We start from the raw sequence: 26,711 nt of genomic DNA on the forward strand, positions 1-26,711 counted from the left end.
TAAAGGTATTTTGAGGGCCACCTGGGTGGCTCAGTCGGTTAGGCGTCCAACTTCAGCTCAGGTCATGATCTCACGGTTTGTGAGTTCGAGCCCCACATCAGGCTCTGCGATGACAGCTTAGACCCTGGAGCCTGCTTTGGATTCTGCATCTCCATCGATAGCTCTCTGCCCCTCCCCCACTTGTGCTCTGCCTCTCTCAAAAATAAATAAACATTAAAAAAAAAAAAGGACTTTTGGGGCGCCTGGGTGGCGCGGTCGGTTAAGCGTCCGACTTCAGCCAGGTCACGATCTCGCGGTCCGTGAGTTCGAGCCCTGCGTCGGGCTCTGGGCTGATGGCTCGGAGCCTGGAGCCTGTTTCCGATTCTGTGTCTCCCTCTCTCTCTGCCCCTCCCCCGTTCATGCTCTGTCTCTCTCTGTCCCAAAAATAAATAAAAAAAACGTTGAAAAAAAAAATTTAAAAAAAAAAAAAAAAGGACTTTTGAGTTCAAATTTTTGTTTTGATTCACAGGGAGAAAGATGTGAACAAAATCACAGAGGTGTCTCCAGGAGGCAAAAAAATGGCCTGACCTTAATTCAAGATGGAAGGAAGCCTATTGGACATATGATGACCCAAGTCACTGGGTGTGTCCTATGCCCAAGGCAGGAAGCAGATCAATTCAGAAATACATAAAAACAAAAGGAATACACCTGAGTTTACAAATATACATTAGAAACTAATTTCAAAAACATCTTTCAAAATAAAAAAAATAAAACCTCATACAATATGAATTCACTACCTATGGATTTTGACTGGCAAGAAAACATTTTCCCTCTTCCCCTCACCCCTCTTTAAAACAGTTCTCAACCAGGACACCTGGATGGCTCAGTCAGTTAAGCGTCCGACTTCAGCTCAGGTCATGATCTCCCGTTCATGGGTTCAAGCCCCGCGTCTGGCTCTGTGCTAACAGCTGAGAGCCTGGAACCTGCTTTGGATTCTGTGTCTCCCTCTTTCTCTGCCCCTCCCCTGATTGCATTCTGTCTCTCAAAAATAATAAACGTAAAGAAGTTACAAAAAATAAATAAAAATAAAACAGTTCTCATCCAATTCCCTTTCTTTAATCCCTTCTCCATAAAAGCCTATTTTGTTTTTGTTTTTGTTTTAACTCAGTGATGGGAGCTTGGTAAAAAAATAGCTCAGGAAAATGGCAATATTCAAATCTTACGGCTGAGTTACCAATTAATCTTTTGGTATTTTCTCTTCTTTGTGGAGGCCCAAACGGTATAAACTATCTGTATTTCCTGTTGCTGCCTGTGGCATGAAGACGGTGTAACACATTCTATCAATTTGTTTTGAAGCTGAAGCTGCAAATGACAATGATCTCTAAAGCAGTGTTTATTCTGTGGTGTGGTCAACACTAAGAGTATCTATATATGTGATTTGCATTCTGGTCTTCTGGATCTTTAATTTTTAGAAAGCTCAAACATTATAAATCCATATATTTAAAATGCCCAAATTTGTTTTCCTTTCAGCTCATCACTATTGTAGCAGTTCGTGCACACTAAGCAAAGACTTCTGTGAGATTTTATGGGGTTTTTGTTAACTGTTCTCCAATTAGGCTAAATAATAAACTCAATTTTGTATCCTTTCCGATAACGCTAATTCAATACGACCAAAACTAGCGATTTCATAAGAATCTCAACTTATCTGTCCCTAATTCCAGGAAGCATATCCATGGTAGTCATGGCAATTTACACTAGGGAGCTAAATTGTCTCTCTACATTACCGTATGCACAAATTCTGCCTTTGGGGAAAGTGCTATGTTATTTGCATCCATGGACAAGCTATTTATATCTGAATACATTCGAATTGACAAAAAAGAAAGTAAAAAAAGGGGGGGAGGGGATAAGTTAATGGGAATATATAGGAAAAATTTACCAGAGTCAGCAATTTCTCCCCATTACTTTCTTTCTATATTCATTCGCCATAGCAAATGGTCACCGATTAAACCAAACTGTTGTCTGACTGACTCAGTTAGTTGGCAATTCCATTTCTGGTGCACCGTCTTCTTTGAGAGGAAGCAATATATTTTTTCCTTTTAATTTGCTTTAAAAATTGAGTGTTTCCCCTTCTTTTATTTTATTATTTTTTAAGTAATCTCCACACCCAACGTAGGGCTCAAATTTACAGCCCCAGGATCAAGAGTCACATCCTCTCACTACTGAGCCAGCCAGGCACCCCTCCCCTTTTTTTTATTTTAATAAACAATTCCACTTTACTCAGCTATGAACATTTGTTCACCCAATCCACCCAGCCCCTGGCAACCACCATTCTCACCGCTGTCTCTAGGAAGTGACAACTATATGGACCTCATGTAAGTGGAATCACACAGTATTTATTCTTTAGTGATGTGACTGGCTTATTTCAGTCAGCATAATCTTTCCAAAGTTCATGCATGTTGTGTTGCATATGTCAGAATATCCTTCCTCTTTAAGGCTGAATAATATTCCATTGTATATAAATACCATTCTTTGTTTAGCCATTCATCTGTCAGTGGACACTTGAGTTGCTTCCCCCTTTTGGCTATTGTGAATAACTGCTATGAACATGGGTGTACAAATAGCTATCTGAATCTCAGCTTTCACTTCTTTTGGGTAAATACCCAATAGTGGAATTACTGAATCACATGGAAATTCTATGTTTAATTTTTTTGGACACACCACACTGTTGTCCACAGTGGCCACACCATTTTACGTTTCTACCAGCAATGCACAAGGGTTCCAATTTTTCCACAACCTCATCAACATTTGTTATTTTTGCGGGGGGGGGGGCTTGGGGGAGCTGTCTTTTGTCTTTATAATAGCCATCTAAATAAGTGTGAAGTGGGATCTCATTGTGGTTTTGATTTGCATTTCCCTAATGATTAATGATGTTATGCATTTCTTCATGAGCTTATTGGCAGCCATTTGTATAGCTTCTTCAGAGAAATATCTAAGTCCTTGGCCCATTTTTTAGGTTTTGGTTGTGGTGGTTGTTGAGTTATAGGAATTCTTCATATATTCTATATGCAGATATATGACTTGCAAATATTTTCTCCCCATTCCATGTGTTGCCGTTCACTCTGTTGATAGTGTCCTCAGTGCAGTTTCAAGCTTTAATAATTTTCTTCAAGCTTTAATCATTTAATGTTATAAATTTTTATCATTTGAGACTTTAATGTTTCAAATTTTTAGATTTATTTAGTTTTATAAATTTTGATTTATAAACTTTTAATTTTAATTTTTTCTTTCGGTGCCTATAAAGATGCAAAACAAAAAAACCAAAATTAAAATATTATTAAAATTCATAAAATTAAATATAAAATCAAGTAAATATTTACATGATATTTTTATAAGTTTTTACCCTTTATACTTCTGAAACTATTAAAGCTTAAAACTTCACTAAGACTTTTCGAACACCCTGCTTTAATTATGGAATCCAGGTGTTGGATATATGGCTATGCTATATAATTCTTTTGACCCTTGTATATTTGAAATTTTTCACAAAAAAAATTGGGGTCAAGAGATATAATTTAATTATGGTATATTAATAAGTATGTATGCAAAAAAGCTAAGCGCAGTGATTATAAACATTATTGTATCCAAGAGAAAAATTCTTGGTGCAATCGTTGTTTGCTTTTGGAGAACTTTTTTTTCCAAGATCTGTATTTATGGCCAAGGAGTGCTTTCCAGAAAGGTTTTCTTCCTTAAGGAACAACTGTAATACTTTCCAAGACTCTTTGGCATGTCAGAAAACAGTACCAAGATATTTTTTGACTCATTCAGTTGCTCGCCAAACATTTATTCAGTGTTTCCCACACGCCCGGCACAGCGCTCAGCAGTGCCGACACAAATCATAAACAAAACACAGTCCTTAACCATAGAAATTCATAATCTAGAGGACGGAGAAGGGGGCAGGGAACTAGCCTCATGACACAGTGTAAAAGCACCGCCACAGTGTGTTCAGCATTACAGTATTACAGCAGACTGTGGAACAAAGGAAGAGCACCTAATCCCCCTTGCACATACAACTAAGGCTTTCCTGTGTAGGAGACAAGTTTGGCAATGGGGTGTGGGTAAAGGTATAGAAACTAAGAGAGGATTAAGTAATGCTTCAGTTGAAGAGAACCCCATACGTAAAGTCTTGGAGGTCCCAGGTAACATGGTACATTTGAGAAAAAGCAAGCAACTACTGTGAACAGCAAGTAGATAGATGTCTGGACTAGGATGTTAATGCCCTGGTAAGAGAAGGAATTTAAGACATTCACAAAAATAACCCATTCTCAGCTGAAAGTGAAAGACAGCTAGCCTATTTGCCTAAATATTTATTTCAGTTCAAAGCAGATGTATTTTGGTTTTATTTTGTTTCACTTTACAAATCCTTTGAAACTAAATTTTAAAGTTTGAATTATCCAAATACAGTAAATACTTTCATTTGGGATTGTATTCTGTGAATTGAAATGGGCTGATGTGTGGAAAACAGGAAATGCATGCATGGATGGCACGAATACACTGAATCAGATGCACAAAATAACCTTGTATCAGCAGTCCTCAAACTTCAGAGAGCACAAGTGGGCTACATAAAATGCCAGTTGTATTGTCTCACCCCTGAAACTCTCACTCAGGAGATCTTGGGTGAAGAATTTCGATTTTTAAAAATAAATTCTATTTTCTACACATAATCTTTTCCTTACTGTTTATTTATTTTGAGAGAGAGAGAGAGCGCGCACTCGAGCATGAGCGGGAGGAGTGGCAGAGACAGAGTGAGAGAGAGAAATCCAAGCAGGCTCTGCACTGTCATTGAAGAGTCCTACATGGGGCACCAACTCACCCACCATGAGATCATGAGCTGAGCTGAACCCAAGAGTCAGATGCTTAACTGACTCCCTGGGAATCTGAATGTTTAACAAAACCACAAGAGATACTTGTTTTAACTGTCTGCAGTGGAAATTTTAAACCATATAAAATTAGAGAGAATAGTATAAGATTACCCACATCCCCATCACCCAGCTTCAATAAACACAGAACCAGTCTTATTTCGTCTATATCCCAACACTTATCTTTGCCACTAATTTATTTTAAAGGTAATCCCAGATCTTAATATTTTATCCACGAATACTTCAATTTGTAGGGGCGCCTGGATGGCTTAGTTGGTTGAACGTCTGACATCAGCTCAGGTCATGATCCCGCAGTTTGTGAGTTTGAGCCCTACATTGGGCTTGCTGCTGTCGGCACAGAGCCCGCTTCAGATCTTCTGTCCCCCTCTCTTTCTGTCCCTCCCCAACTATCATTCTCACTCTCAAAAATAAATAAAACATTAAAAAAAATTTAAATACTTCAATTTGTGTCTCTGAAAAATATGACTTTATTTTTTAACATGACTACAATATAATAATCAAACCTAAAGACCCAAAGTGATCCTAATATAACTGCTTTACCCCTTCAGAAAAACTGAACTGGCAGACTGTGGATGAGGGTAATAAGTCAGTGACCACGTGGACTGCTTAGGAAGACATAACTTGATTTATTCCATCCTGGATTCAAAAGTTTTTGGTTCAAGAATAAGCAAATTAGGGGTGCCTGGGTGGTGCTCTCTCCCTCTCTCTCAAAATTAATAAATAAGCATTTAAAAAAAGCAACTTAGGGGTGCCTGGTTGGCTTGGTCAGTAGAGCATGTGGCTCTCAATCTCAGGGTCATGTGTGTGAGCCCCACATTGAATGTAGAGATTACTTAAATTAAAATTAAAAAAAAAAAGAATAAGCAACTTAGGATTCATACTGGAAAATCCACTGATTCTGCCTTCTTTTAAAATATGTCCAGTTCTTACCCAGTTAACATGAAGAAACCACTGTCTCTCTAGAAGAAAGTTTGTTTTATATTATTAGTGAATCTCTGAATAAATAGCTTATGTATAAATATCTAAGTTATAAGTTAACGGATTTTAAATAGTTTTTTGATCCTTTTGAAAAATAATTACATAAATGTTTCTTATTTCTGGGTGAGAAATACTACTTTATATGCAGTTTGGTTTTCTTTTATTTATTACTTATTTATTTGTTGAGAGAGAGAGAGAGAGAGAGAGAGCAAGGGGAAGGGTAGAGAGAAAAGGAGGGAATCTCAAGCAGCCTCCATGCTGTCAGCTCAGAGCCCAATTTGGGGCTCGATTCCATGAACCATGAGATCATGATTTGAGCTGAAACCAAGAGTCAGATGCTTCATCAACTTAGCCACCCAGGTGCCCCTACAGTTTTAGTTTTCTATTTATAGATATGATTGATGTATCATACCCAAAAAAAGTATCTTCATGTTTATAAAATGTAACTTTTAGGTTTACTTAGAATACATTTTATTTAATAAGTTAAAATTCTTTTGGTACACTATTAAATGCAAAAACTTGTTTAAAAAATAAAAATATTTAAAAAAAGAACTCCCTTATATTCAATGTTTAATGTTTCTGGTTGCTGCTTTCACATCCATGCAATATGCAGGGTACAGTATGGTGTCCAAGAGTATGCTGTATAAATAGATATTTACATTCCTTTCAGGAGTGGGGACTGATTCCTGATTATAGACGCCTATTATTAGTAACGCTTCTGAGCTTGCAATCATATTGAATGTATGAAGAATGAAATAAAATCAAAACCTTATTTTTGTACAGTTTTGAAGTTTATACTTAGAACTGACTACCTCCTGGCCACGTGGAGAGCTGTTCAGTGTGTAAATCTGTCTTTACCTAGGTTGGTTTTGCATCTGTGGGATCCACTCTTTTTGTTCAGTAGTTTGAACTATATAAACTGTATAATCTGTAAAGTTTTTATAGAATAAATATTCAGCTGTGAAGCTGGTTAAATAAAACTAATATTTCTTAACACACACACACACAGAGTAAGACATTCAGTTATGTTTCTGAAATTGTCACCTTCAAATCTTCAAAAAAATATTTTTCAAAAGTGTAAAGTTATTAAACTGATTGAAATTTAAAATGAAACTTTTCCAGGGTTATTGATCAAATTTTTAAAAGAAAATTATATTTTTATATAAATTATATTTTTATATAAATTATCTTTTTAGACCTTATCAATCTTCACAAAGGGGAAAACAAGTTACTCAATTTGCTCTTCCTCCAGAGTTACTCAGATTTCACAGTTATTTAGAGTTTAAATATGCTTTTCTCAATGAACCTCAGAAAAGTTCTCCAAAGTAAGTAACAACACGGGTCCTGATAAGTTCCTTATAATTTAATTAACCCCAAATGTTAAAGAACCTTGCTATTTCTAATACAGTAATTATCCCATAAAATGCACCTCTTGAAAATGTTACTACAGAAAATTTTAGAGAAATCTGATTGCGTGGCTTGGTCATACTAAAGCTCCTTTTTTTTTTTGCATCTGCCTTATTATCCTCACTCAGGACAAATATTTATAAAAATGAAACCAATTATTTGACATTTATGTCTTCTTTCATCTGGCTCCTTAAAAAAAAAAAAGAATAAACCTAAGAAAGAAGTTAGGAAGGAAGGAAGGAAGGAAAGAAGGGAGGGAGGGAGGGAGGGAGGAAGAAGGTAGGAAGGAACTGGGAGGGAAGGAAGGAAAGAAAGAAAAAACCACCTTTGGGTTTACATGTGAATATCAGTAGTAATATTGAGTTTTCTTCCTTAACCATGCAAATCATGATATTTCTTTGCAATAATAATAAATTAGAAGTATCTTCCATTTTACCATCAATCCATAAGCAGTACGTAACATTGATATAAATTATATATTTGCATATTTCAGGTATATTTCATTTGTTTAAGTACAGTAATAATCTGTTATGTCAGCTTGCAACTATGCCTTATTTATTAACAGAGGGAAAACATAGATCCATATCAAAACTATGACATAAAATCCCACATATATAATTATTAACCTTAGAAAGCTTATGATTAAGCTACCTCTTGATTTTGTCATTCCAGTAAGCCTTTAATAAACTGTTAAATATTATACGTTTAAGATATGTCATTTGTATTTTAAATGCTTTACCCTTTACTGAGGTTTTTTATTTGACATGTGTCCAAGATACAAAGATAAATCTTCTCTCTTGCTCTTTGATAAGGTATCAGAGTTCACTTAAAGGTTTAAGAATAGAGCTGTTGAACCATTTTTTTTCTATTGCAAGTTATATATGAGAATTGGTAGCAGCCTGTTGAAAGGACTTTACCTGTGCATAATAGTCCTTATCTCACCTCTATCTATCATGCTATCAATTTCTTTAATACAGGAGTTTACCTTTGGGCGGCTCATACACCAGCTGTCAATCTGTCCTCACCTTGAGACTTTGCAGCAAGCCAAACTCAGGTGTATTGAAGCTTCTCAAGAATTGACTGTTTTCCTTCTTTCTCCAACTAGGGCAGGTGTAGTCAAAATGCAAGCCTCTGGCACTCCAGATGTGCTTTGTCACAGTGCAGAGCCAGAACTTTTTTATTTCTGCCTCCCAGGTCACAACTTCTTATCTGGAAAATTTCTAGATTTTCTTGTCCTCATTTTACCTTTGCCCCTACCCCCACATTCCCTCACTAAAGCATTTAAAATGGTAGCTTTGAAAAGACGGAAACAACTCAAATGTCCATCAAATAAATTATGGTACTCCATAAAATGAATTAGTATGCATCGTTTAAAAAAAAAGGAAGAAGAAGAAGGAAAAGAGGATGTTGTCTAAGTACTAACATGGAGAGATTTCCAAGATACATTAAGTAAAAAAGGAAGATACAGATTAATATTACCTTTTGCATTAAAAAAGTTTAAAAACATTCACAATTGCTTCTTACATTCATAAGGAAACTCTGAAAAGATACACTGAACACTAAACACTGGTTACAGAGCTGAGGTGTGTGGAAAGTAGGCATGATAAAGGACAGAGAGTGGGAGGGACAATTTTCACGATACACCTTCTTATATCTTTTCATTTATTTTTGAACTATATGATTATATCACCTATTCAAAAATTTTAAATTTTTTTAGTGTTTATTTCTTTTTCAAGAGAGAGAGAGAGACAGACAGAGTATGAGTGGGGGAGGGGCAGAGAGAGGGAGACACAGAGTCTGAAGCAGGCTCCAGGCTCTGAGCTGTCAGCACAGAGCCCGATGTGGGGCTCAAACTCATGAACCTTGAGATCATGACCCGAGCCCAAGTCAGACACTTAGCCGACTGAGCCAGCCAGGCACCCCACCTAAAAACGTAAATTTTTAAAAAAGAAATAGTAGCTTTATTCAGTGCAAGGAAGCTAAAAGAAAGAAAGAATATACTAAAGAAAGTCTCATTGTAAGGCTATTGGCATTATAGTTTGGCAGAGAGAATAAATTATCAGGAAATAGAGAAATAAAATTTAGAAAAGCATCAGTGATAGAAGCTACAATTGGTTCTGACTGAAGAATAGGCTAAAAGACCTCCAAAATATTATTTACTAATCTTATACCTTTACTGATTTGCATCTGTGTTTTAAAAGTGAGCAAAAAGAGGGGTGCCTGGATGGCTCAGTCAGTTAAGCGACTGACACTTGATTTCGGCTCAGGTCATGATCTCACGGTTCGTGAGTTCAAGCCCCACTGACAGCACAGAGCCTGCTTGGAATTCTCTCCCTCTCCCTCTGCTCCTCCCCCGCTCACACGCATGCACACGCTCTCTCTCCCTCTCAAAATAAATAAACTTTAAAAAATAAAATAAAAATTAAAGCGAGCAAAAAAATACTTTGAAGAGGAATTCCAGCATAGCAAGTTCAAATGCTCTCTCCTTAAGCGCTTGCCTCAATTTACTAAGAGACAACCAGTGTGTTGTCGCCTTTACATCTCTGATTCCAAAGGCAGCAGGTGAAGTGTGATGGCCTGAGCCCCAATGCCTGCTTTACCATTTAGTGGCTGTATGGTCTGTGCACATTATTTAACTCCTTATTTCATCATCTGGACAGTGAGGATAAGAATGGTTGGGGCGCCTGGGTGGCGCAGTCGGTTAAGCGTCCGACTTCAGCCAGGTCACGGTCTCGCGGTCCGTGAGTTCGAGCCCCACGTCAGGCTCTGGGCTGATGGCTCAGAGCCTGGAGCCTGTTTCCGATTCTGTGTCTCCCTCTCTCTCTGCCCCTCCCCCGTTCATGCTCTGTCTCTCTCTGTCCCCAAAAAAATAAACGTTGAAAAAAAAAATTTAAAAAAAAAAGAATGGTATCTACCTTACAAGGTCACCGGGAAGATTAATACCCAAGAAGCATGTACCTGGCTTCACACTAAGAAGTGTGTAACATTTGCTACTTTACCTATTCTTCAAATGTCTTACTGTTTATCTTTAAAAGTGCAGTCTCCCTGGGCTAGTACTTACCTTTTTCATTAAGGCTTCTTCTTCTTCTTCTTTTTTTTTTTTTTTTTTTGTCCCTATCCTTTCCTGCCTCCTCTCTTTTTAAAAGAAGGATGCAACCAGTCACTAAAATACTCCCACAGAGTTTCTGAGACAAGATCATCCCAGAGAAAGGTACTCATAAAGGAAACAGAAAGTACGGAGTTTGCCAGAGAAATTCAGATTAAAAATAGTTGCGTAAAGTTGGTTCTTTACATTTCTATATCGTTCTGCAAAACTATACATTCATCTCATTTGATGCTCACAACAACCCTCTGAGACCATCAAGGCAGATAAAGAAAAAAGGGCAAAGGAGGTTAAAGGGTTGCCCGAGGCTAAACTGCATAGTACAAGTTAGTGACAATGTCTGACTGGCTCAGTTCAACAATTTATTGAACACCTGCTAAGGCCTGGGCACTGCGCTGACCTCCACATTCCAAAATGCTCTTTACTACAAAGACTTTCCATGGTATGAAGCATCTCTCAGAGTTTCACTCAACTTGATGATCATACTACTTAAAAGCTACTGTGACATCATTAGAGTAGAAAGGACCAGGGATTCCTTGGCAAAAGATCTTGGGCAAACAACTTAATCTCTTTAAGTCACTTTTCTTATCCCTTAATGCTTGAGTAATACTTACCACTAGGTGGTTGTAAAGGTTAAATGAGAGTGAATAAAAAAGAAGTTTGTAAACTGTAAAGTTCTGTAGTAGATATTAGTTATTATTGTTATCTGATTTAGCAGTGGAATGCAAGATCAAACCTAGGTGGTGGGGGGGGGGGGGTGGAGAAGGCCTGATAGAAAAACATCCCTAGGCCCCAGCCCTTAAAAGACCTCCCAGGGAAAGTAGCAAGATTACAAAAACTCACACTATCTCCCCTGCAGAGGGCACCCACTGAGCCAACAGGGGTAGGCCGCCTGGGTCAGTCCCATTTTAGCAAATGCGTTCCTTTCCATTTGCTCCAATTGGTGGTAGGAGGTGAAGGGGGGCAAACCAGACAGCTGGTGCGACATGAAACAGAAAGATCTGTGTTTTACCTTTGGAAGAAAAAAAAAAAAAAACTGTGGGAAATAGTAGGAGAACTAGAGAAGCAGGCAAGTGCTTGGGGCATTTCAGCTGGTAGGAGAGAGAACAAGAGAGAGACAAGCTGCCCAAGACAGATGCAATCCACACCCTCCGTCTGCAATCAGAGAGAGGCTCACATGTCAGAAAAAAGTTTGTCCTCCCTCAGGGGAATTGTGAAGGATGTCAATGTTCTAGCCATGAGAAAACAAAAAAATCCATATAGAACATTCCAGCATGTGGAGGCCTGATACAGCTCCGAGTGATGTTCTATGGGACTCTGCCTCTTGCGGACTTTTCACTTGGACCCGGAATGTCAGCAGGAGGCATGCTTCACAGTGGAGGGGAAGTGGTGTCTGAAGCTGCTGGGAGACAGGCCCACTGTTTGTGACTTAGAAAAGCAGTAGAGAGAGGCAGCTAAGTCAACCAATTGTTGATCAAACTATCCGAGCTCAAATCCCACTCCTTTGCCTCTGTGCTTAACCTGTGTGATTTTGAGTTGCTCACCGTTGGTAATTTGCTCAACTTTGGCAGCAAAGATGCTTAACTTTGCTAAGCTTCAGTTTCCTGATCTATAAAATGAAGGTTAATGAGAATACCTTCCTTAGGATGCTGCAATGAGGGGCGCCCGGGTGGTTCAGTCAGTTAAACATCCGACTCTTGATTTTGGCTCAGGGCATGATCTCAGGATTTGTGAGTTCGAGCCCCACAATAGGCTTTGAGCAGAGCCTGCTTGGGATTCTCTCTCTGTCTCTCTCTCTCTCTCTCTCTCTCTCTCTCTCTCTCTGCTCCTCCCCCGCTTGTGCTCTCTCTCTCACTCTCTCCCCCTCTCTAAAAATAAATAAACATTTTTTAAAAAGTGTTCCCTTTAAAAAAAAAAGATGCTGCAATGATTAAATAAGATAATATTTCTAAAGCGAATAGAAAGTGCCTGGCACACAGTAAGCAGCCAATAAATGTTGGCTATTACAGCATTGTTTCAAAAGGCAAGTTTACTAGCTTACCTCAGTTCCTAAGGCTTAGAGAACAGGAAGTTAGGGTGAAAGAAAGTGAAAACTTTCCTGTAGCATCAAACTTAAGAACAGACCTTGCGTACTCACTGGCAACTGAGACAATCAATGTTCAAGTGTTTCTGTTTCATGAGTTACTGTAGATGACAGGTTGAACATCTGTATAGAAAGGCAGCATATGCCAGTTACTAAATACCTGGAATCAGAGCTGGGTTTGGATCCCGGCTCCACCTCTCACTAGCTCTGTGACCTCGTACAAGTCACATAAACTTTACACCTCTGTTCCACAATTGTAAAATGAGGATGATAACAATAATGATAGTATCTACCTCATAACGTGGGAGTGAGGATAAAATCAGACAGCACATGTCTTAGTACAGGCCCTGGCCCATGAGAATTGTTTAATAATCTATAACTATTATTGTTTTCTTCTCTGCAAAAAAAAGAAATAGAGGGTTGTTTGCTAATTAAATTTAAAGCCCACCTCTGAGGGGTACCTGGGTGGCTCACTCAGTTAAGCATCCGACTTTAGCTCAGGTCATGATCTCAAGGTTGGTGAGTTCAAGCCCCGTGTCAGGCTCTGTGCTGACAGCTCAGAGCCTAGAGCCTGCTTCGGATTCTGTCTCCCTCTCTCTCCCTGCCCCTCCCCTGCTCTCACTCTGTCTCTCTCTTAAAAATAAATAAACATTGGGGCACCTGGGTGGCTCAGTCGGTTAAGCGTCCGACTTCAGCTCAGGTCACGATCTCACGGTCCGTGAGTTCGAGCCCCGCGTCAGGCTCTGTGCTGACAGCTCAGAGCCTGGAGCCTGCTTCAGATTCTGTGTCTCCCTCTCTCTCTGGCCCTCCCCCGTTCATGCTCTGTCTCTCTCTGTCTCAAAAATAAATAAACATTAAATAAATAAATAAATAAATAAATAAACATTAAAAAAAATTTAATAAAAAAATAACAAATAAAAAATAAAGCCCACCTCTGAGTAGAGAAAGCAAAACATACTGTCTATTGGAAATCAGTTCTTGCTCTCATCAGAAGTAACTTTCTCTTTTAAGAATTTATTAGTCCTTCCTAAGAAGTAATTTACCCAGGCAATCAGAATAGTTTTATTTTTTTAATCATTCTTTTTTTTTTAAGTTTACTTGTTTATTTATTATTTGAGAGAGAGAAGAACGCGCCCATGTACGCACGTGAGCAAGGGGCAGAAAGAGAGGGACATTGAAAATCCCAAGCAAAAAAAAAAAAAAAAAAAAAAAAAAAAAAAAAAAAAAAAAAGAAAATCCCAAGCAGGCTCTGCACCGTCAACACGGAGTCTGACCCAGGTGGTATCCTACAAACCCCGAGATCATGACCTGAGCCAAAATCAACAGGGGGATGCCTAACTGACTGAGCCACTCCAGTGCCCCCAGAATACTTTAAGATTGGTCTATCATATGATCTGGGTCTCATTATTGTGGGTTTTTTTTTTAAAATGTTTATTTATTTTGAGAGAGAGAAAGAGAGAGAACAAGCAGGGGAGGGGCAGAGAGAAAAGGAGAGAGAGAATCCCAATACAGGGCTCGATCTCACTACCATGAGAGCATGACCTGAGTCAAAATCAAGAGTTGGACACTTAACTGAGCTATCCAGACACCCCTCTCATTATTGTGCTTTAACTAAACTAAGCAGAAAAAATTTTTTTTAATTTTTTTTTAATATTTATTTATTTTTGAGACAGAGAGAGACAGAGCATGAACGGGGGAGGGTCAGAGAGAGAGGGAGACACAGAATCCGAAGCAGGCTCCAGGCTCTGAGCTGTCAGCACAGAGCCCGACGCGGGGCTCGAACCCACGGACCGTGAGATCATGACCTGAGCCAAAGTCGGACGCTTAACCGACTGAGCCACCCAGGCGCCCCTAAACTAAGCAGAAAATTTATTTGAGGTTTGGAAAATCTGAACTGTCTCTGAGGCTATGAATGATATTCTGCCCATATTTATGTGTTCTATTGTATTTTATAATTAAGTCATAAAAGCAATAAGGCAAATGTCTCAAAAATTCTAGCAAAAATAAAACGCATTCACTTTAAGGTGTGCCTTACAATAACTCACTCCAGGTATTTTTAAGTTTGCCGTTCAGTAAAATTCAGTACTAACAAAACCTTAAAATGTATACTAAGCAGTTGTGATGAGCACAGGGTGATGTATGGGAGTGCTGAATTAGTGTATTGTACAACAGAAACTAATATAACACTGTATGCTAACTAGCTGGAATTTTAAAAAATAAATAAGTAAAAATAAAAATTAAAAATGTATATTAGGCACATAAAAAATATATATATGCCCATTCATTTATTAAGTCAATAAGCATTTCTGAATGCCCACTATGTGCCAGACGCTGCCCTGTTTTAAATCAAACACACTGTATTCCTTCACTCTTACAAAGTTCTTTCATTTATCTTTACCTACGTTTCATTCAAATTTTCAGATTCGCTGATAATATTGCAACCTGATTAAATCAGTTAAATATGTAAAACTCTGTCACTTTAAGACTTTGTAACATTTTCCATTAACATTCCTCTCTGGCTTTATGTACTTGATGGGTGCTGTGGGATGTAGCATAAATTATCTGCCTTCAGCAAAACGAACAGCTGAAATGCACTGCTTCCTGACAGCGCTTGTTAGGCCGTGAGCTGCTGTGAGCACGTACTGGACTCGCGACTGCCTGCCTTTCAGTTGCCTCAAGAAAAGTAGTTAAGTGGTTCAAAACATAGGAGCTGGTCATCCACTAGCCAAAATAGCCCGGTATTTTAGCACGATGCTTAGGTGTCAATTAATAAACATGACGAAAACAATCCTGGAATGTTTATTTTTAAAGAAAAGTATCATCTCCTAGAAATAAGCCCACGCCTATATGATCAACGATTCTCCAACAAAGGAGGCAAACATACACAATGGAGAAAAGATAGTTTTTTCAATAAATAGTGCTGGAGGAACTAGACGGCTACATGCCAAAGAATGAAACAGGACCAGCTTCTTACACCATATATAACAGTAAACTCAAAATAGACTGGAGACCTAAATGTGTCTCTAATCCATGAAACCATAAAACTCCTAAAAGAAAATATAGGCAGTAATCTCTTGGACATTGGCCTTAGCAATGTATTTATAGATATGTCTCCTCAGGCAAGGAAAACAAAAGCAAAACAAAAAACAAAAAACTATTGGGACTACACCAAAATAAAAAGCTTTTGCACAACAAAGGAAACCATCAACAAAATGAAAAGGCAAGCTAGTGAATGGAAGAGGGTGTTTGCAAATGATATATCTAACAAGGGGTTAATATCCAAAATTTATAAAGAACTCATACAACCCGGGGCGCCTGGGTGGCTCAGTTGGTTAAGCATCCGGCTTCGGCTCAGGTCACGATCTCATGGTTCATGGGTTCAGGCCCCACATGGGGCTCTATGCTGACAGCTTGGAGCCTGGAGCCTGCTTCAGATTCTGTGTCTCCCTCTCTCTCTGCCCCTCCCCTGTCTACGTTCTGTCTCTCTCTCAAAAATAAATAAATATTAAAAAGAACTCCTACAACTCAAAACCAAAAAAAATCAGAGACAATTCAATTAAAAATGGGCAGGGTGCCTGGCTGGCTCAATCAGTACAGCATGCAACTCTTGATCTTGGGGTCATGAGTTGGAGCCCCAAGTTGGGCATAGAGATTACCTAAAAAAAGAAATAAAAAATTTTTAAATGGGCAAAGGACCTGAAGAGACATTTTTTTCCAAAGAAGACATACAGATGGCCAACAGATACAGGAAAAGGTGCTGAGGGTCATTAATCATCAGGGAAATGCAAATCAAAACCACAATGAGATATCACCTCATACCAGTCAGAATGACTATTATCAAAAGGACAAGAAATAAGCGTTGACAAGGATATAAAGAAAAGAAAACCCTTATGAGCTGTCAATCGGAATATAAATTGGTACGGACATATGGAAAACAGTATGGAGGGTCCTCAAAAAATTAAAAATAGAAATATCATATGATCCAGGAATTCCACTACTGGATCTTTACCCAAAGAAAACAAAAACACTAATTTGAAAAGATATATGCACCTTTAAGTTTACTGCAGCACTGTTTGTAAGAGCCAAGATATGGAAGCAACCCAGGTGTCCATTGATGGATGAATGGATAAAGGAGATGTGGTGTATATACACAATAGAATATTGCTCAGCCATAAAAAAGGACAATATCTGGCCATTTGCAACAACATGGACGGACCTAGAGGGTATTATGCTAAGTGAAATAAGCCAGACAAAGACAAATATCACATGATTTCACTTATATGTGGAATCTAAGAGACAGAACAAATGAACAAACAAAGAAACAAATGAAAAACAGACCCTTAAGTACAGAGAATGAACTCATAGTTGTCAGGGGGGAGGTTGGCAGGAGAAGGAGATTAAGAGGTACAAACTTCCAGTTATGAAATAAATGTCACAGAGATGAAGGGTGCAGCGCAGAGAATATGTCAATAGTACTGCAATGGCATTCTGTGGTGACAGATGGTGACTGCACTTATTGTGGTGAGCCCTGAGTAATGTACAGAATTGGCAGATCACCCTGCTGCACACCTGAAAAAGATTTGCTGTATACCTGAAGCTAAAACAGCATTGCATGCCACTTAGACTTCAATAATAAATAACTCTTAGAAATACAGTATCACCACATACTAACGCTTTATGCCGCCAATAGGGTAAAAGCCAACGACAGGATAGGATGAAATATTTTTAGCAAAATCCTTCTAAGAGAGCCTAGGAAAAGAATAAGTACATATTTAAAACGCAAAAATCATTGTTTATTTGTCTAAAAACTACTCTTCAGATATCACCTCTTGCAGTCTCTCTCCTCAACCATTTGCTTGCCCTGTCTGGAATACCCTGCCTCCCCCTCCATCTCCACACCATGCCTCATGAAAATTCTTTCCAGTCTTGCACAGCCAAGTGCAAGCCCACACTCTGGGCACTCATTCATCACCCTTCTAACCTCTTCTGCAGCTGCTTCCAGGTCACGTTGCTTTATAGTTATTGGTGTCTAAAACTATCTCTTCAACTCGAAAGAGTTTCTTCATTTTGTATTTCCCACAGCACCTAGTTCAAACTCAGTTAATGATCAAGTGACTGAACTTGGGTGAGACATTCACACTTTATGTACCTCAATTTCCTCATGTAGCCAATGGGCATAACAATATCTGCCCCACCTAACTGGAATTTGCCAGGCCATCAAGTTAATAATAAACGTAAATGCATTTCTTAAGTGCTACATATTCTTTGGAAAGCCATTTAGCAATATTTATCATGAGCCTTAAATTTTTTCATTTAATCCTATTCACTAATTATACTTCCAGTTATCAATCCCAAGGAAAAACTATAAACACAGAATAATTTTTAAAACACTGCTCAAATATCATTTATTAGTAAAAAAAACATGAAATAATTTAAGCATTCAACAAAATTAAGTGGCTGAGTAAGTTACTGCACATAAATTCAATAAAACATTATTATACCATTTTTAAATCATTAAAATTATTTTAAAAGATGATGTAATAGTCAACAACATGAGAAATGTTTAAGATGTAGTATTAAAAGAAAAACATGAAGGGCACCTGGCTGGCTCAGTCGGCAGAGCATGTGACTCTAGACCTTGGAGTCATGAGTTCAAGCCTCACATTGGGGTAGAGGTTACTTTTTAAAAAATAAAATATATAAAGCATTTTTTTAAAACCTATGAATATCAAAATTGTACATCTAATTTGATAAGTATGTAAAAAGGAAATATCTACTCACAAAAAAATTGATTAGAAGGAAGTATACCAAAATACTAACTATGGCTATTTTGGAGCAAATGTTTAATGAGTATTTTTCCTTCTTATTTTGTATCTTCAAAATATTGTATAAGAAGAACATATTACTTTTTAAAAAAAAGAAACTTTGAACAGTAGTTAAAAAGCTACATAAACTGGGGTGCCTGGGTGGCTGTAGGTTAAGTGTCTGACTCCTGATTTCAGCTCAGGTCATGATCACGGTCACAGTTCATGGGATCAAGCCCCGTGTGATCAGCACACAGCCTGCTTAAAATTCTCTCTCTCTCTTTCTCTCTCCCCCCCCCCCACTTGTGAACTCTCTCTATCAAAATAAATAAACTTAAAAAAAATAAAGTGCATCTCTTAGGGAAGGTTGTCATTCCCATTCTCTTTCTAGTAACATGTATAGTGACTTAACTTCCATAGAGAATAGCTTTTACTGAGGAAAACAAGAAATCTAACCTTTGAATTTATTCCAAACCTAAATCTTCCTTTTAGAGCACTTAAATAAGAAACTTTTTATTTGGCCATTGTCATTGTTCTTTCCCAAGTTAATCTTACTAATATGCGTTTTCATTGAAATTGTCCACTCACATCTAACTGACCCAAATGCCTTATCAAGTGCCCAAATCAGGTCAAGGAGAAGGGCTGCTAGTGATGCTATTTTAAGAGGAAACAAAATGCCAGAAAGCTAGACCAGCTCCTATTCTGTCAAAAACACCACTTTTTTTGGCACATACATGTTACAGTTCACTAACGGGAGAAACAGTGACAAGCTGACAAGGTAGCTCATTCCTAGAGAAGAGTTTGGCTATTTTTGTCTGTGGATTTGCATGGAAACCTTTTCCACGAAAGTATAGTTAACATATATAAAGTCTTATATTATGGTTTCCGACTAGGAAATTTTGGAATTACTTCCTAGCTGTAGAGAATCACCCAGTTCTTTCAAGAACCAGAAGTATGTTCACGTCCTATATTGAGTATCTAGCATATTGCCTGCACTCAGTAGATACTCAATCAACATTTGTTAAGCCAGTGACACAATAACACAATTGACTTTTTGAGAAGAGACTGCCAAGTTGTATCATGCTGCAATAGGCACTAGAGCTAATTAGCTCAGCTTATTTCTAGAAGGAGCTGAAGTCAGGGGCTCACTCCCTAAAAGGTCTTTTGGCCTTGTTCTAGTCACAATTTCATATCTTGTTCCAATAAGCCGTCTCTCTCATGGGTGCAAGGAGAATCAGACAAAATAGGTTAGCACAATTCATCACCACTCCAAAACAGACCATTCCGAAATTACTTACTTAGAAATCAAACTGATAACAAATGAGGTTTGCATCATTTTGATATGGAAAGAAAGTTTGAATATTTTAGTATGTTAAAATTAGTTATAAGAGTAAAATAGTAACATTAATTACTGATCCCTGAACTAATACAAACTAATATTTGACCCTGTCTCATTTTATTATAACTAAAATAGTTTGTCACACAGGTCTATTTCTTAGGACAATAATCTTGTGATTGCTAGGAAACATCATTTAATTCGAAGCATTTCACCAAAGGACTTCTATTTTTTGGATTAAAGAATTTCAATAATATGCTTTGCAAAATAAATATATAATATGAATGTATGCAAGACATACAGCCTAAAAAAGATACCTTTTCCAAGGACCCTCAAATAAGCTATCATGAATAGAGCCAGTTTCAGAAGTTTGAATACAGGCGAGTTTTAATTTGTATTAAGATCTCACTAGCTTTAACAGCTCAGGAAAGTCAAGTAGCTTCTGTCTGTACATTTTCTTACTGTGAAAGTAAAGATAATGCTACTTAGTGCTTCACAGGGGGTACTGCGCAAATCAATTGGTTAGTGTTCTTAATGTTCTTAAAGCACTGCCTAAGTGCTAATCACTAGGGTGCATTGTATATCTCTTCGCAATTATCTGCCACCTTAAAATTTTATGGCTTATAAGGGTGTCTCACTCCTCAAATACTTAAAAAAAAAGGTTAAGGAAAGTTCAAGAAGTTAAAAAAAAAAAGAAGCACATGGGCTAAGTTAGAGTAGAAGAAAGAGACATTTGGAATTTGGCACATTTTATTACCTGCTTTTCATTACACCAAGTTACATGCTTCCTAGATTAAAAACCAATTGACTTTATGTTTTAAATAGGTGAATTGTATAGCATGTGAATTATATCTCAATAAAACTATTATAAAAATAATAACATCCGACCTCATTATTATACCAGAAAAAAAAACATATACTCCTTTGAAGTGTGGATCATTATGCTAGGAAAAAGAATTCTATTCATACACATTGAGTCAAAATATGTGACATAGTTTTAAGAAATCAATTTATAATAGAACTAAACAGTTACATGGTACATTGAGATAAAGTTATAACTTACTTTTAATAATTTAATTATTAATTATAATCACTACATATTTAATCTCATTGATTAAAACAATCTATCTTAAAATCAACGAGACCAGATCTAGTAATGCCTATGTTTGCTTTTGCTGACGTTGATGTCTTAGAATATTATTTGGGAGAGAAATTCTTAAATGCACAGAATGAAATTCAGCTGAATTCATAACAGTAGGAGTAGTAGCAGTAGTAAGTACATGTTTGTATAGTGTTTATAATTGTATCAGTTGGAAATAAATGTGAAGGGTTTAAGACTTACCCTACTTGCAAACAAACAAGCCAGCATGCCACAATTTCATGGATGTCAGCGGAAGACACAAGACTCCTGGATCAGAGATAAAGGACAGTTTATTACCTATGGAATGGCAATAGCAAGAGGATCATTTTCTTGTGCCAGTTCTCCAAGATTCAATTCCCCCAGGGTGACACAGAAAGGACTAGGGGACACCTACACGTATACAGTGGGTTGAATTAAAGAAGAGGAACTCTGAGCTCAGAAAATTTCAATCTTGGGGCACCTGGTGGCTCGGCTGGTTAAGCATCCAACTCTTAGTTTTGGCTCAGGTCAGGATCTCACAGATTCATGAGTTAGAGTCCCGTGTAGGGCTCTATGCTGACAGCACAGAGCCTGCTTGGGATTCTCACTCTCTACCTCTCTCTCTGCCCCTCCCCCCCTCACTCTGGCTCTCTCTCAAAATAAATAAACTTAAAAAAAAAAGAAAGAAAGAAAATTTCAATCTTTTCTTTCTGCTCCAGAGAAAGACACCCTCTTCCAATGCTGTTTGCTATACCAACATTCTTGAAAAAATAGCCGTGAATAAAAGGCTGGCAATGGCAATGCTCATAAGACATGCAGAAATTTAGAGACCCAAGACAAATTATGTTCTCACACTCGTGATACATAGTGACCATATATCTTGGTTTGCTTGGGACAGCCCAACCTATTATCTATTGTCCAAGCTTAATTATCAATAGCACCCCCTTTCACTCTCACAAATATCTCAGTTTGGACAATAAATTATATGGTCACTACATTTAAAATTCTTAAGAAATTCCTCTGCCTAGTCAGAGCAGTAATAATCTCACCAGTTAAGGTTTAGGTCAACCAAACAAGAATGAAGGTCAATACCAGACACAAAAGTTACCTGAAGATGGATTAAAGATTTTAATGTAAGACCTGAAACCATAAAACTAGAAGAAAACATAGGTGGCAAGCTCCTTAACACTGGCCTCGGAGATGATTTTTTGGGTATGACACCAAAAGTAAAGGCAACAACAACAACAAAATAAACAAGTGGGGCTACATCAAACTAAAAAGCTTTTGCAGAGCAAAGGAAACCACCAACAAAATGAAAAGGAAATATAATGAATGGGAAAAGATATTTATAAACCATATACCTGGTAAGGGATTAATATCCAAAATACATAAGGAACAACTCAATAGCAGAAAAATGAACAATCCAACTGAAAATGGGCAGAGGAAAATTATGGAAAGAGCCTAAATGTCCATCAACTGATGAATGGATAAAGAAGATGTGGTTTACATATACAATGGAATACTACTTGGCAAATGCCATTTGCAGCAACGTGGATGGAACTGGAAGGTATTATGCTAAGTGAAATAAGTCAGTCAGAGAAAGATATCATATGTTTTCACTCATGCGTGGAACTTGAGAAACTTAACAGAAGACCACGGGGGAAGGGAAGGGGAAAAAAATAGTTACAAACAGAGAGGGAGGGAGGCAAACCATAAGAGACTCTTTTTTTTTTTAATTTTTTTTTTTAACGTTTATTTATTTTTGAGACAGAGAGAGACAGAGCATGAACGGGGGAGGGTCAGAGAGAGGGAGACACAGAATCCGAAACAGGCTCCAGGCTCTGAGCTGTCAGCACAGAGCCCGACGCGGGGCTCGAACTCACGGACCGCGAGATCGTGACCTGAGCCGAAGTTGGCCGCTCAACCGACTGAGCCACCCAGGCGCCCCCATAAGAGACTCTTGAATACACAGAACAAGCTGAGGGTTGATGGGAGGTGGGGGAGGGGAAAGTGGGTGATGGGCATTGAGGAGGGTGCTCGTTGGGATGAGCACTGGGTGTTGTATGTAAGCCAATTTGACAATAAATTATATTCAAAAAATAATAAAATGGTCAGAGGATATGAATAAACAATTTTATTTTAAGTTTATGTATTTATTGGGGGGGGGCAGAAAGAGAGGGAGAGAGAATTCCAAGCAGACTCTGTGCTGTCAGTGCAGAGCCTGATGTGGGGCTTCACCTCAGGAACCATGAGATCATGACCCAAGCTGAATCAAGAGTTGGATGCTTACCCGGCTGAGCCACCCAGACGCCCCTGAATAGACATTTTGTTCCAAAGAAGACACACTAATCGCCAATAGGTAGATGAAAAGGTGGTCAGCATCATTAACCATCGGGGAAATGCAAATCAAAACCACAATGAAATATCACCTCGCACTTGTTAGAATGGCTAGTATCAAAAAGAACAGAAATAACAAGTGTTGGTGAGGATGTGGAGGGAAAAGGGAACCCCTGTGCACTATTGATGGGGGTGTAAGTTGATGCTGTCAATATAGAAAAAAAGTAGGAAGCTCCCTCAAAAAATTAAAAACGCTCATGATCATTCATCATCAGGAAAATGCATATCAAAACTACAATGAGATATCACCTCATACCAGTCAGAATGGCTAAAATCAAAAACACAAGAAACAACAAGTATGGGTGAGGATGCGGGAGAAAAGGAACCCCGTGCACTGTTGGTGGGAATGCAGATTACTGCAGCCACTCTGGAAAACAGTATGGAGGTTCCTCAAAAAGTTAAAAATAAAAATTGTAGATCAATTTTTTAAAAATTTTTTTAATGTTTATTTCTGAGACAGTGAGAGACAGAGCATGAGTGGGGGAGGGGCAGAGAGAGAGGGAAACACAGAATCTGAAACAGGCTCCAGGTTCTGAGCTGTCAGCACAGAGCCCGACGCGGGGCTCGAACTCACAAACCGCGAGATCATGACCTGAGCCAAAGTCGGATGCCTAACCGACTGAGCCACCCAGGCGCCCCAAAAATTGTAGATCAATTTAAAAAAAAAGAATGGAAGACAAAAGAGGGGAAAGTCAAATTATGGACATCATTTTAATAACCACTAAGTAAAAGGAACTTCAGGTACTTATCTAGAAAGAAAGAGATTATCTCAGGAAAAATTAAAAGCTGTTTTGATCATTAAGACAAGTCATTGAGAGGTGCCTGGGTGGCTCAGTTGATTGAGTGTCTGACCCTTGATTTTGGCTCAGGCCATCATCTCATGGTGCGTGGGTTCAAGCCCCGCATCAGGCTCTGTGGTGACAGTGCAGAGCCTGCTTGGAATTCTCTCTCTCTGCCCCTTTCTGCTCACACACTCACTCTCCCTCTCTAAAAAACAAAACAAAACAAAACAAAGCAAACAAAACAAACAAACTTCAAAAGACAAGCCACTGAAAGGGATGCCTGGCTGACTCATTCAGAAGAACATGTGACTCTTGGTCTTGGGGTCAGGAGTTTGAGCCCCACACTGGGTATAGACAACAAGCCATTAAAAATGGCGACCGCAGGGACGCCTGGGTGGCTCAGTTGGTTAAACGTCCGATTTTGGCTCAGGTCATGATCTCACGGTTTGTGGGTTCGAGCCCCACATCGGGCTCTGTGCTGACAGTTCAGAGCCTGGACCCTGCTTTGGATTCTGTGTCTCCCTCTCTCTCTCTGCTCCTCCCCCACTCACACTCTGTCTCTCTCTCTCAAAAATAAATAAACATTATTCTTATTTTTTTTAATGGCAACTGCAGGGGCGCCTGGGTGACTCAGACACTTGAGCATCCAACTCTTGATTTCAGCTCAGGTCATAATCCCAGGGTTATGGTATCGAACCCCATGTCAGGCTCTGTGCTGAGCACAGAGCCTGCTTAAGATTATCTCTCTCCCTCTGACCCTCTCCCCTGCTCACACAATCTCTCTCTAAAATTAAAAAAATAAAAAATAAAAATAAATGGCAACTGCAGCTTTCAATAGCTGGTATAATAATTATATTATCTTGCCCAAATACTGTGCATCTTCATGAAAAAAACTGAGGTAATATTTATCCCGAGTATCCCCAAAACTAAGAAATAATTTTCTGACTCCTCATTTGGAGTTGTAAGGAATATTAAAAACATCCAGTGCGTTTCAGCCATAGCCACTCAATCCACACCTGCTGGGTTCCCTGTCCTCTCTCACCCTTCCAGATGGTTCAAACTGACTTCAACCACATTCCACTCTCGTCCTCATCCCTTTCCCCTACTCTCCCACTCCTGTGCTCAATTCTGACCCTTGTCTCTACAATCAATCCTGACCTTAGACAATAATGATTTAATGAGTTTTAACTCAATGCTATAGAACCAAGTTAAATGTACCCCTTTTGACTGGCCCAACTGACTCAGTTTTTTGTCGTGTGCCCTTCGGCCTTATTCCATAGGGCCATGTCTATCCAGATCTCACTTCTGGCAAAAGGCCTTCTTGTCAGGCCCCTCTCAGGGAAGAGGATCTTGCAGCACATCCTAAAACCTGAGGGAGGAGGTTTTGTAAAACCCACCTGACCATGCCAATTTTCAAATACCACAAGCTCCCGGATTCTCTGTACCTAAGCCTTGCGTGGCTTGTTGAAGGACAATATCCCCACATGGGAATTTCAAGATATGTATAATTTTACTGTCACGTCTTGGGCCTCATTTACCAGCCTGGACTTCCTCTCTAGACCCACCCAGAGTCTCACAACAATGACCATTTCAAAAACCTCAGTTTGATTAGTCTTATTCCTTCTCCTCCTGACATTTCTGCCCTAGGTGGCCTATTCGTGCCTGACTCTATTCTGAGTCATCATTGAGAATTTCTGTATTGCTTTTCTCTGTTCACAATTATACCTGAAGAATTAATTACATGATTCCAGCAGGTTATCAGTATGAAGTCAAAAAAGTTTAACAAAATAGTCTGTATTGCAAAATAGTTTCAGTGTGCAACAGATTATTAGAATGTCTAGCTTTGTTTGAGTTTATGAATTTTCAATTTATATGGGTCCTTAGGAAATCCCCTAAACCTCAATGTAAAATCAAATTTTGAAAACAGTAAAACTTGTATTTCTATTATTGCAGTTATGTTTTTAAAAAATCATGGGGGCACCTGGGTGGCTCAGTCAGTTAAGCGTCTGACTTCAGCTCAGGTCATGATCTCACAGTTCGTGGGTTCGAGCCCCGCATCAGGCTCTGTGCTGACAGCTCAGAGCCTGGAGCCTGCTTCAGATTCTGTCTTTCTATCTTTCTCTGCCCCTCCCCTGCTCATTCTCTCTCTCTCTCTCTCTCTCCCTGTCTTAAAAATAAGTAAACATTTTAAAAAATTAATTTATATAAATAAACAAATAAAATCATGAATGTGAGCAAAGCCAGAAAATCCACAAACATCAATGTACTTTATACATGAGTGAGAGTAATGTAATGTGGTAATGTAATTACGGAGTTGTTTTCTTTTTAAAAATATATCCATTCTTGCATTCTGATACAGAAAAGGAAATTGTAGTATTTATTTATAACACTTTCCAAGTATGCTGAAATAAGTCAATGAAAAACACTGTAGTTATCAATGCTTCCTTTTTAATGAGCTCTTCCTCAATCAAATCTTGATTTAGCTGTGTATTTAGAACACTCCCCCTTTCATATGCACATGTGTGTTTTTCCAGAGGCCCCAAAAGGTTAACAACTGTTATACATCATTATATACCAACAGTTTGGTCTAATGGATAAGGACTGAGTCAGCAATCTTAATATCTCCCTCTTAGCTCTATGACCCTGGAAAGCCACTTAACATCTATCACCTCGTTTTCTCTTTCAAAATGAATAATAATAATTGTTGAATTAGGAAAATACCTATAAAATACATTAAGAGACTTTAGTGAAAAAATGAGAAGTGAATGTAAACTAATATATTATAAAG

General features: G+C 38.4%; 1 long non-coding RNA gene across 1 annotated transcript; it reads left to right on the plus strand.

The window, feature by feature from the left end:
* The first annotated feature begins 2,823 nt into the window (after positions 1-2,823).
* LOC115500593 lies at positions 2,824-25,743 on the plus strand. The gene is made up of 3 exons (XR_003964574.1): positions 2,824-2,908; positions 12,599-12,609; positions 25,732-25,743. It is a non-coding gene; the product is annotated as an uncharacterized LOC115500593 (long non-coding RNA).
* The last annotated feature ends 968 nt before the right edge of the window (positions 25,744-26,711 follow it).

This window comes from Lynx canadensis, chromosome A2, assembly GCF_007474595.2.
Source record: "Lynx canadensis isolate LIC74 chromosome A2, mLynCan4.pri.v2, whole genome shotgun sequence".
In the NCBI taxonomy this organism is placed as follows: domain Eukaryota; kingdom Metazoa; phylum Chordata; class Mammalia; order Carnivora; family Felidae; genus Lynx; species Lynx canadensis.